We start from the raw sequence: 9,276 nt of genomic DNA, 5'->3' as shown, positions 1-9,276 counted from the left end.
GCTGAACAGGATCATGCTAAATTCCTGGCAAGGCATGGTTAGTTGATGAGTCAGTCCCTCAGATGTTCCATTTGAAAATCGGTAACAATATGAAACAACTAGAAATGTATGATGCACTACTCCAGTCTTATTCTGCTTAGTCATGCTAATGACTCACCCCTTCTCTTATTTTCTCGTGTGTTCTCCACTGCTCTTTCTCTTCCTATAATTTTACATACCACAAATATGTAACTTTCAACCATATACTGTATAGATACTTTGAAAGAATTTTTATAATGTTCCAAGTAATGTTTAGGGACACCAAAATGGCTTAATTTTACATTCCAACTTCTTAAAACATCAGGAAAGAGGTCTGTGTATCCAGAGTTACTCATAAGTTTACACGCTAAGGGATTTGTATTTACATATGTGTAGTCATGTCTATTATTTTTCTGATTTAAAAATTGTTACTTCTATACTAGAAAGCACAAAAAAAACACACTGTGACCACAATCTGGAACTATCTGCTTTTCTGCTTCATTTCTGCTTCTCAAAATAACTTATCAAAGTATTGATATAAAATGGCAAGGTGATTATATCAAAAAACCTGCTGGGAGGAAAGATACTGTTTTGAAGTGTCATGGAAGCAAATGGGGGCATGTGTGACATTTACTGTGCAAATCTATTAGCATTAATCTTCTCATCTGGAATGGCAAACGCAGTTTTGGCAAACGGCAGACAGCTGTAAATCTATTTCATTTTTACTTTGTGCTATGTACTACATTCATTTCTTCACTGTCATCAAGATACCATATTAAGGAATGCACAGGTTCTGCAGTCGGACCTATCTGGGTGCAAGTCCAAGGTCTGTCACTCCTTACTAATGTGACTTTTAATAGTTGACTTAATTTGTGTGAGTCTTATCTGTAAGCTGAAATGACAGTAGTATTTAATAATAAGAAAACATAATGTGCACAAAGCACTTAACCATACTTCAACCACACACTGTACATACACTTTGAAAGAATTTTTATAACATTCCAAGTAATTTTTAGGGGAATCCAGTGCTGAGTACACAGTAAGTAATAAATGTTAGTGTTCATTATTATTCTTTGTTGTGGTGTATTCTACTCTAAACTCTCAACTCCCAGTGTTCAGCTCCCAATCATGAAAAGAAAATTTCTTACATCCTCTAAAATTTTGAGATTTCCTTTGACCTAGGGCAAAGAGTTGGGGTGAGAAGAGTCTTGCACAAAATATTTTACAACGGGTAGAATATTAACATTCAGACAGCAGCTGGTCTGCAGGTGCTCTTATTAGTTTGGCCAAAGGGTCCAAGATTATCGATCTCAGTGACAGAACCCTACTGAATAGACGTTTCCATAGTGATAGACTCAGCAATCAGAGACCATGAAATCAACAATGTCCTCACAGATTTCTATTGGACTAATTTACTTTTAGTGGAAAATACTGTGATTCCTTGGAGATCTATGATGAAATCCCTTACGGGACATTGCTTGACAACCTTTGATTAAAAAGATGGGAGTAGCGAGACCCTTCTTAAAATTAAAGTTAAGAAAAACCATAATGTCTAACATTGGAGTACAAATAAGCTGCTACTTTTCAAATTTAACAGAAGGGTTTCTTTTTAAAATAAAATAGTTTGCAGAATTTAGTAGAACATCACACTACTGGCATTTTTATTTTCTATAAATAGAAAAATATTAGAAGAGGAAGAGCTCCTTAGGGGAGAAGGACTATTTAACTCTAGTAAAATATTCAAAATATTACATATGTAATTACCCTGATGCATCCACTCTTAACTTCTTGAAAGCAGTTTGTAGACTCTCCTCCTCTCCATCCTTGGCTTCAGATTTCATTGTGAAAGTTATTACCGTACTGTAGATGTTCCCGTTAATACTGAAAAAGAAAATAAGATGAGCAAAGTGAAAACGGGGGATTAAAAGTATACCTTTTATTGAAAATCTATATTCCTGTATCATTACTATAGAGAAGGAAAAAGTAATTTTTTATTTGTAAAAGGAAGTTTCAAGATTAGGAGAATATAGGTTTTATTTCTAAAGAAACAAATGAAATAATATAGAAAATATGCATCTATTACAACAGAATTTAAACTGTACAGATACTTGACAACATTCTACTACGTAGTTTTGGAAGCTACATTACCTAAAATCTATGTTTAGTATATTTTTAATGTGGGAGGGAATCTCTCCAGTCGCTAAAGTCTAGAAACCTATACACACATGACTTTCACATCAGAAGTAAAAAGGAAATGCTCAAACTATTAAACTCTGATTCGTTAAAATGCTGAGTATTCATCTAGTCTAACTCTAACAATTCCAGTTGAAAGTAACTTCATGATACATGACAGAATTTCTCAAAGCAATCCTGACTCAGATTTTCATATTCATGAAGACATGTTATACAAAACAAGCAGGATTAAAAACTTATTTCAATGATTATTGATTATTCCATACTCTGTGTATAAAAGCACTACCTTTTGTTTTTTGTTTCATAGCTTTCAATACTGTAAGTATTAAACAAAGCAAAAAAGAAAATAAATGAACTACACTTACAACTCGAAAAAGAACAGAATTTTTCTTTGGTCAAAGAAAGAGCAAGTCTATATATACACACACGTGTGTGCATATATGTTACTGTTCTGTAGGTTAACCTTTAAATGATTTCTTAATCAACTAGTTTGATTAGTCCACATTCCCCATTTTTTATGGCCTGATTTTTATATTTAAACAAAGAAAGGGGAACGAAAAACCAACTAAAACACAACAGAAAAATCTATTAATAAATTCCCGAATCTAGTCTCCTATTATTTTTTTCACTCAGGGTAATAAACTAGTATCAAATTCTGAACAAAAATAAGCAAACCAGTATCTATGATGACATATCACAGAGAATCAGAAGTAAAATAAAATGAGAAATAAAAGATAAAGTATTCTGGAAGAAAGGATTCACCTCACCTCTTTATTTCTACCTGTTACCCCCTACCCCATACCCCCACCCCCCATAGGCACTCTCAGAGAGAGCAGTGCCAGTCTAAGGACCCTTGGATCCTCTTTGAATTCCTATCTACTCATCTCTCAGGGGTGGGGTTGATGTCATTATGAGACCTCCAATATTCCAAAGTCATGGCGTCATAATATGCCTGACATACTGAAACCATGCAGTAACACAGCAGAATAAAAAAGTAAAATCAAAACTTTTCACTTCGTTCATGTGGAGAAGTTAAGGTATTTTAGGCAGATCTCCCTGCATTAAGAACCGTCTCAGGGATCAGCAGATGGTGTGGAAGTTAAGGCACTGGATTCCCACATGGCCAACTGCACGGAGCAAGTACTAGACCGGCGGCATAAAAATCACGCTGGGTGTGTGAGCGTGCGTGCCAAGACCCTGAGTGGAGAGTAGAGAAGGGATTTCAGCCTGGCCATCCCCATGAGGGGTGATTGCTTTTGCTTGCACGCTCTCGCTTGCTCGCTCGCTCGCTCTCTCTCTCTCTCTCTGGCAAATGCATCTACCCTATAGTAAAAACTTAAAAACAAAAACAACAGTCTCAAAAGAATTTAGCTCCCTTTCACCTCTACTTCTTAAGGCAAAAAATTTAAATATAGTCCCCACACACATTTTGCTGGTTTATTTAACCAGTACATGAACATAAAGGGACATTATCCATACATATCCACACATGCGTCCCCGCTCTCTAATTCTTTGAAGAACTAGAGTAGGATCTCCCCAAATGCGTAATAATGTCCTACACAGCTGGGAGGAGAACTAAACAGAGACCACACATTCTACTGTTACTGAAGCTTTTCAGTGACCTAAAGTGTGTAATCATAGGTTGTAAACAAATTCTTCCTGCTGGCAAAACTAAAAGCATCTAAGCCATTCTTCCCAACCTGTAAATGCCACACAAAGCCTCTTTGGGCCTCTCTCTGGAAATCAGTTGATATTTAAGTACATATCACATCTAAGTATACAGTGCTGAATTCTATAGGCAGAAATGAATTCCTTCCACAATTATTTACAGAATTCTTACCATGTGCTTGGTACTAGACTGGATGTTAGAGATGGCAGATGGAAACTGACACATAAAAGACCTGTGGGCTCCACTTCTTTAAGGACCAAAATCCCACTCCTGCCCTCCAGGAGTTTACAGAGTGCTAAACTCTGCACCCAGATATGTAACTTTTAATTACATGGTGCTGACTTAAAAGGAAGGCAGGTGATCGCTCTAGATTTTAATATAACCTTAGTCGACATTCTTGTTGACCCACTCAAAGATCATTTAAAAACCTAAACGAACCAAAATAAAAATCTGGCTACAGACTAAAACTTCAGGAATGCAGCTCTGTCTACAATTATTTTCAGACTTCCACGTTTTGATTATTCACTTTCTCAGTTATTTTAACCAAGAGCAAAGGTGAGTCCTGGGCATGACTTTAAGAGCTAGATCAGAGCCTGTTTGTAATTACAAACAGACTTACTACACTCCTCTGTAGTTCTCTAGAAATGCAGGCGCTGTACAATTAACTGTGGAGGACAGATATAATAGGTCTACCCTCCTTCATTCATAAAATTTGTGGGAGCCTTACTGGCCATTTCCACAGCACTAACTTCTTGAAGTTGAAAAATCCCCAAAGAGCTCAAACTTTTAAAAGCTTACGAGAAGTTACTTCGAGTTAAGTCAAATTATACCCGGCAATTTAACTCTATCCCTAATTTCCCCCAACCTTTAAAAAATGACAACGTTCTGCTATGTTCCTCCATCAAAAGGGCAGATTTCTCGTTTCCCTGACTTTCAACAAATAGTGTGTCACAATTTTATTTCTAGCTTGCCGTTTAACCAAAACCTCCTGAAACTTTAAGCCCAGGTCTACGTTTCCTGAAAAGACCTGAGAACGAAGAGTGAGAGATCCGTGCGTAGGCATGTCATCACAATGTCACAAGATTTCTAAACTTTCCCAGACCACCAGGAAGCGCGGAGTCTGAGAAAGAAAACTGTCCAGCAATTCGCTAAGAGGCAAATGAAACTGGGTTGAAACAATCAGCCCCCAAGGCAAAAAACACATTCACACCTCTCTCTGCACACCCACTCGACCCCTATACTTGCAGGACTACCGCCAAGCACGACGTGAATCCATTCCTCCAAATCTGGGTTTGTCGCGGTTTAAACAGGATTAGCGGGAAAGGAACCAATCTGCGCGTGGGGGCACCCCGAGCATGGAGACAACGGCGAGCGGGAGCTGTCCAGAGCCCTGGCTCTGCCTGCTCCGGGTCTCCAGCTAAAAGGCTGATCCCCGGGAGACTCCCCGGGCAAGGAGAGGCTAGGGTCGGACCGAGGCGCAGGGATGCGCTAGAAGAGCGAAGCGAAGCCGAGGCAGCCAACAAGAATGCGGCTCAGAGGCGAGCGAGAAAGGGCGGGAAGGGGCAAAAGGCGGCCGAGGAGGGCGAAAGGGGAAGCTACCGCTGGGCAGGAGACCGCGGGGAAGCCGGGCGGGGACCGCGGGAAGACAGGAAGGCGGGAAGCGCCGAGAGAGCAAAGCTCGGGCAAGTCCAGGCCGCGGCAGACGAGGGGGCGCGGAGAGGCCCAGGCCCGGCCCAGGCAGCCGGCGCCGGGAGACGGCGCGACGAGAAAACGGGCGGGGCCAGAAGCCGCTGGGGGCCCCCGTCAGGTCCGGGAACTTACCTCCTCGCAGCTGGGGCGCTCCGGTAATCCGGACCCGTCAGTTCAGATCGTCTCTCCCGTATCGCGGCGCTTGACTGACCCGGATCCAAACCCGCGGAGGGGGCGGCCCGCGCCTCCGGAGTCGCACTGCGCCTGCGTCATTCAGGCACGTGCCCCGCCCTCTGCTCATGCTCCGCCCACCCCAGTGACTCGGCAGCGCGGCAGGCGGCGGCTGCGCAGGCGCGAGGCGACGCCGCACCTCTCTAACGCCCCGCACCCGCCTCTCCAAAGCACGTGCGCCCTACGTCATTTCCTGTTATTCTTTTCGCTCCCTCCTCCCGCTGGCGCGGGTTTGCTGTGTACCTGATCTTGGGGCGTGCCATCTTCCTCTTCTCTGTCAGGTGCAGTGAGTAGGTGGTATTCTTTGTAGGGGCCAAGTCGCCCTCCCTTCCCTAGTGTCTTCTTGTCCTCCACCTGGAGCCACCGAAGCAGCGGAATTCGGCGGTAGTGAGGGCAGGGCGCAGGAATCTCTCTGGCACCGACCCCCATGAGAGCACTTGGCAAGAATCTCCTTGATGCTAGAATCTGGATCTGCTGCAACATCTGCTGGACTCAGAAACCAGTTCTCGCCAGGGAATCTCTCCGAGTCCGCAGAGAAGAGGGAAGGTATTGGCGTGTCTAGGACCTTGAACTGAAACCAGAGTTGGAATTGAATTGGAATGTCTATGCATTTGATGTCTCTGGCAGCTGTTTTTCCCTGCCTAGGCTTCAGTTTTTCCATCTATTAAATGAGGAAGTTGGACTGTTTCGGTGAATCTCATTCTTTTTTTTTTTTTTTTCAGATGCGAATTCCTGCGAGAACATGGTTCAAGGAAAATACATTATTACTAAGAAAAGTAAGCTTGGATTTCAAAAAAAAAAAAGTCTCTGCTGCCTACTTGTTAGAACGTGTCTGAACAGAATCTAGTTTGAAGCACAGAGACATCAGTTTGAAAAGAAACCTTATCAGAGCAACATGCATCTGCTAAAACTGAAGCAATGACAAGCATCAAGCTTATAGTGAAGGCTGAGAAGTATAGTGAAATCATTGAAGCTTTACAAAAAGTTTACGGGGGCAATGTCTCCTAAAAATCAGCCGTTTACAAGTAGGCAGCTCTTTTTAAGAAGGGATTAAACAGTGTTGAAGGTGGCACCTACAGATGCAGACCATCTGCATCAATTTGTGAGGAAAATGTTAGTTTTGTTCGTCTATGCCCTGATAGAAGAGAATGGGCAGTTAACAACAAAAACAGTAGTTGACACCATAGACCTCTCGGTTCAACTTACACAGTTCTGACTGAAAAATTAAGGTTGAAAAAAAAATTTTGATTGAGGGGTGCCAAAACTATTGTGACCTGAACAGCTGCAGACAAAAGTAAAGTTTTTTTAAATATTTATTTCATTTTAAAGTGTATATTCTTCTTTAATTTGACCAGAGAAAGACTGTGAGAGATAGAAAACAGCGCATTAGAAAGCAAGCCACCAGGTCCGGAACTCAAACTGCAGTCGGCCAGGTGGGAGTCCAGTGCCTTAACCCCCAAACCACCTGCCAGCCCCAAAAGTAAAGCTTTTAATGGTTATTTTAAGCAAGAAGGATCTATATCTCAAAATATTTCTTCAAACAGTTATAGCAGGAGAGAATATACAGCTTTACAAGTATGATCCTGAAGACAGAGTATAATCAAAGCAGTGGCCACCAAGAGTGGAGTTCATCCAGTCAAAGCAAAACTGACCAGTCAAGACAAGGTTATAGCAACAGTTTTTGTTTGTTTATTTATTTATTCATTTATTTTTAAGGAGGTTTTTGCTTTAGGGGGGAGATAGAGACAGAAGGAAAGGGAGAAATCACCCCCCAAGAGAGATGGCTACACCACAGTCCCTTCTCCAGTCTCCTCCCAGAATTGGGCATGCATGCACGCAGACTTGGTGTGAGTTTCAAGCCACCAGGTCCAGGACTCAAACCACGGTTGGCCATGGTGAGTCCAGTGATGTAACTGCTACGCCATTTGCTGACCCCACAGCAACAATTTTGTGGGACATTTTGCCTTTTGACTTTCTGGAAGGCCAGAAAATAGCTGTATGTGCTTATGAAGGGAGTGTTTTGAGAAGATAGTCTAAAGCTTACACAGGAAAACACCTGAGAAAACAGTCCATCACAACAATGCTCCTGGACAGTTTTGTGAATTTGAATGAGAAATTAGTAGGCATTTACTTTACTGTCCTGATTTGACTTCTTTTGACTTTTTGTTTCTTAGTCTTAAAAAAATCTGTAAAGAGCTCCTATTTTTCTTTGGTAATAATGTGACAAAGACTGCATTGACATAGCTAAATTCCCGGGACCCTCAGTTGTTTAGGGATGGACTAAAATGCTGATGTCATCACTTACAAGAGTTTTAAATTGGTGGAGTTTAGGTTGAGAGACAAATTTTATATTTTTTATTTTTGTCTTTTAATTTCACTTTTCATGAACTTTTTTTTTTTTTGGAGAGATTTTCACTATAGGGCGCGTGCGCTCGCCAGACAGACAGACAGAGACATTAGAGACAGAAAGCGAGAAATCACCCCCCAGGGGGGTGGTCACGCCGCATTCCCTTCTCCTCCATTCTCCTCTCGGGATCTTGGGCACTCACGCACACGCGCCCGGCGTGAGTTTTAAGCCACCGGGTCCGGGACACGAACCGCGGTTGACTACGTGGGAGTCCAGCGACATAGCCATTATGCTAACTGCTGGTTCCCACTTTTCATGAACTTTTTGAAGTCTCCTCATAGATGCAGTCACCAGAGAAATGCACATACACACCAGATTTTGCAAAAAAGTTCAGTTCGTCTCAGCAGGTGATTTTTAGGGATCTTTCCATTTTTATGATCTGACAGTTGCTGAGTTGGCAGACAGGGAAGATGCAATCTAAGCAACATCTGCTAACCCCTCCACTCAGGACTGGTCTTACTGATAGAGCAGGCCCCTCCTTGCCTGCCCCTTTCCAGTTCCATACCTCCCTTTCTCAAAGTTTCATGGAAAAAGATGTTCTCCCTCAATAGAACTGTTTCCGGTACAGTCCTAGAGTGAGTGTTTTTCCCTGAGCCAGAACTCACCTCTTCCCACCCCCATGCCCCAGTATCATTTGTATCTTGGTTTCCAAGTGTTAGCTCATAACAATTTTCATAACCAACTTGTGATGATTTTAAGCAAATGGTCAGGTGCCAGGGAGCCATTTACCTCACTAGTCAGCCTCTTAGAAAATGATGGGGTGGGGGATGTCAGGGAGGCCAGTTAGAAGACCTTGGGGTCATTGGGGGACAGTCAGAATTGGAACCATGGCTGAAGGTCAGCTAGGGGATAGCAGGTTCTGGAGTGACTGGGGACTCAGGCAGATGTGCTGGGCAGAGATATTGGCTTGAGTGTAGCTATAGGTAGCCCCATTCTTGAAGACAGGAAATGCAAGGATGAGCTTGGGAAGTTTGGTTTTGGACATAAAGAGTTTAAGGAGCAGATAACGGATCAGGTCATGCAGTATCTTAAAGGCCATGGCATGGGATTTATCTTAAGATTTCTCCTA

The 9,276-nt window shown here is 42.3% G+C and overlaps 1 long non-coding RNA gene across 1 annotated transcript; it reads left to right on the top strand.

The window, feature by feature from the left end:
- The first annotated feature begins 6,043 nt into the window (after positions 1-6,043).
- LOC114007681 (uncharacterized) lies at positions 6,044-7,116 on the top strand. Its single transcript, XR_003549271.1, has 2 exons — positions 6,044-6,346; positions 6,523-7,116. It is a non-coding gene; the product is annotated as an uncharacterized LOC114007681 (long non-coding RNA).
- Positions 7,117-9,276: the final 2,160 nt, after the last annotated feature.

This window comes from Tupaia chinensis, unplaced genomic scaffold (genome assembly GCF_000334495.1).
Source record: "Tupaia chinensis unplaced genomic scaffold, TupChi_1.0 Scaffold000216_1, whole genome shotgun sequence".
Lineage (NCBI taxonomy): Eukaryota > Metazoa > Chordata > Mammalia > Scandentia > Tupaiidae > Tupaia > Tupaia belangeri.
Note: the sequence above shows the minus strand (reverse complement) of the source record. Positions and strands in the feature narration are given on the sequence as shown.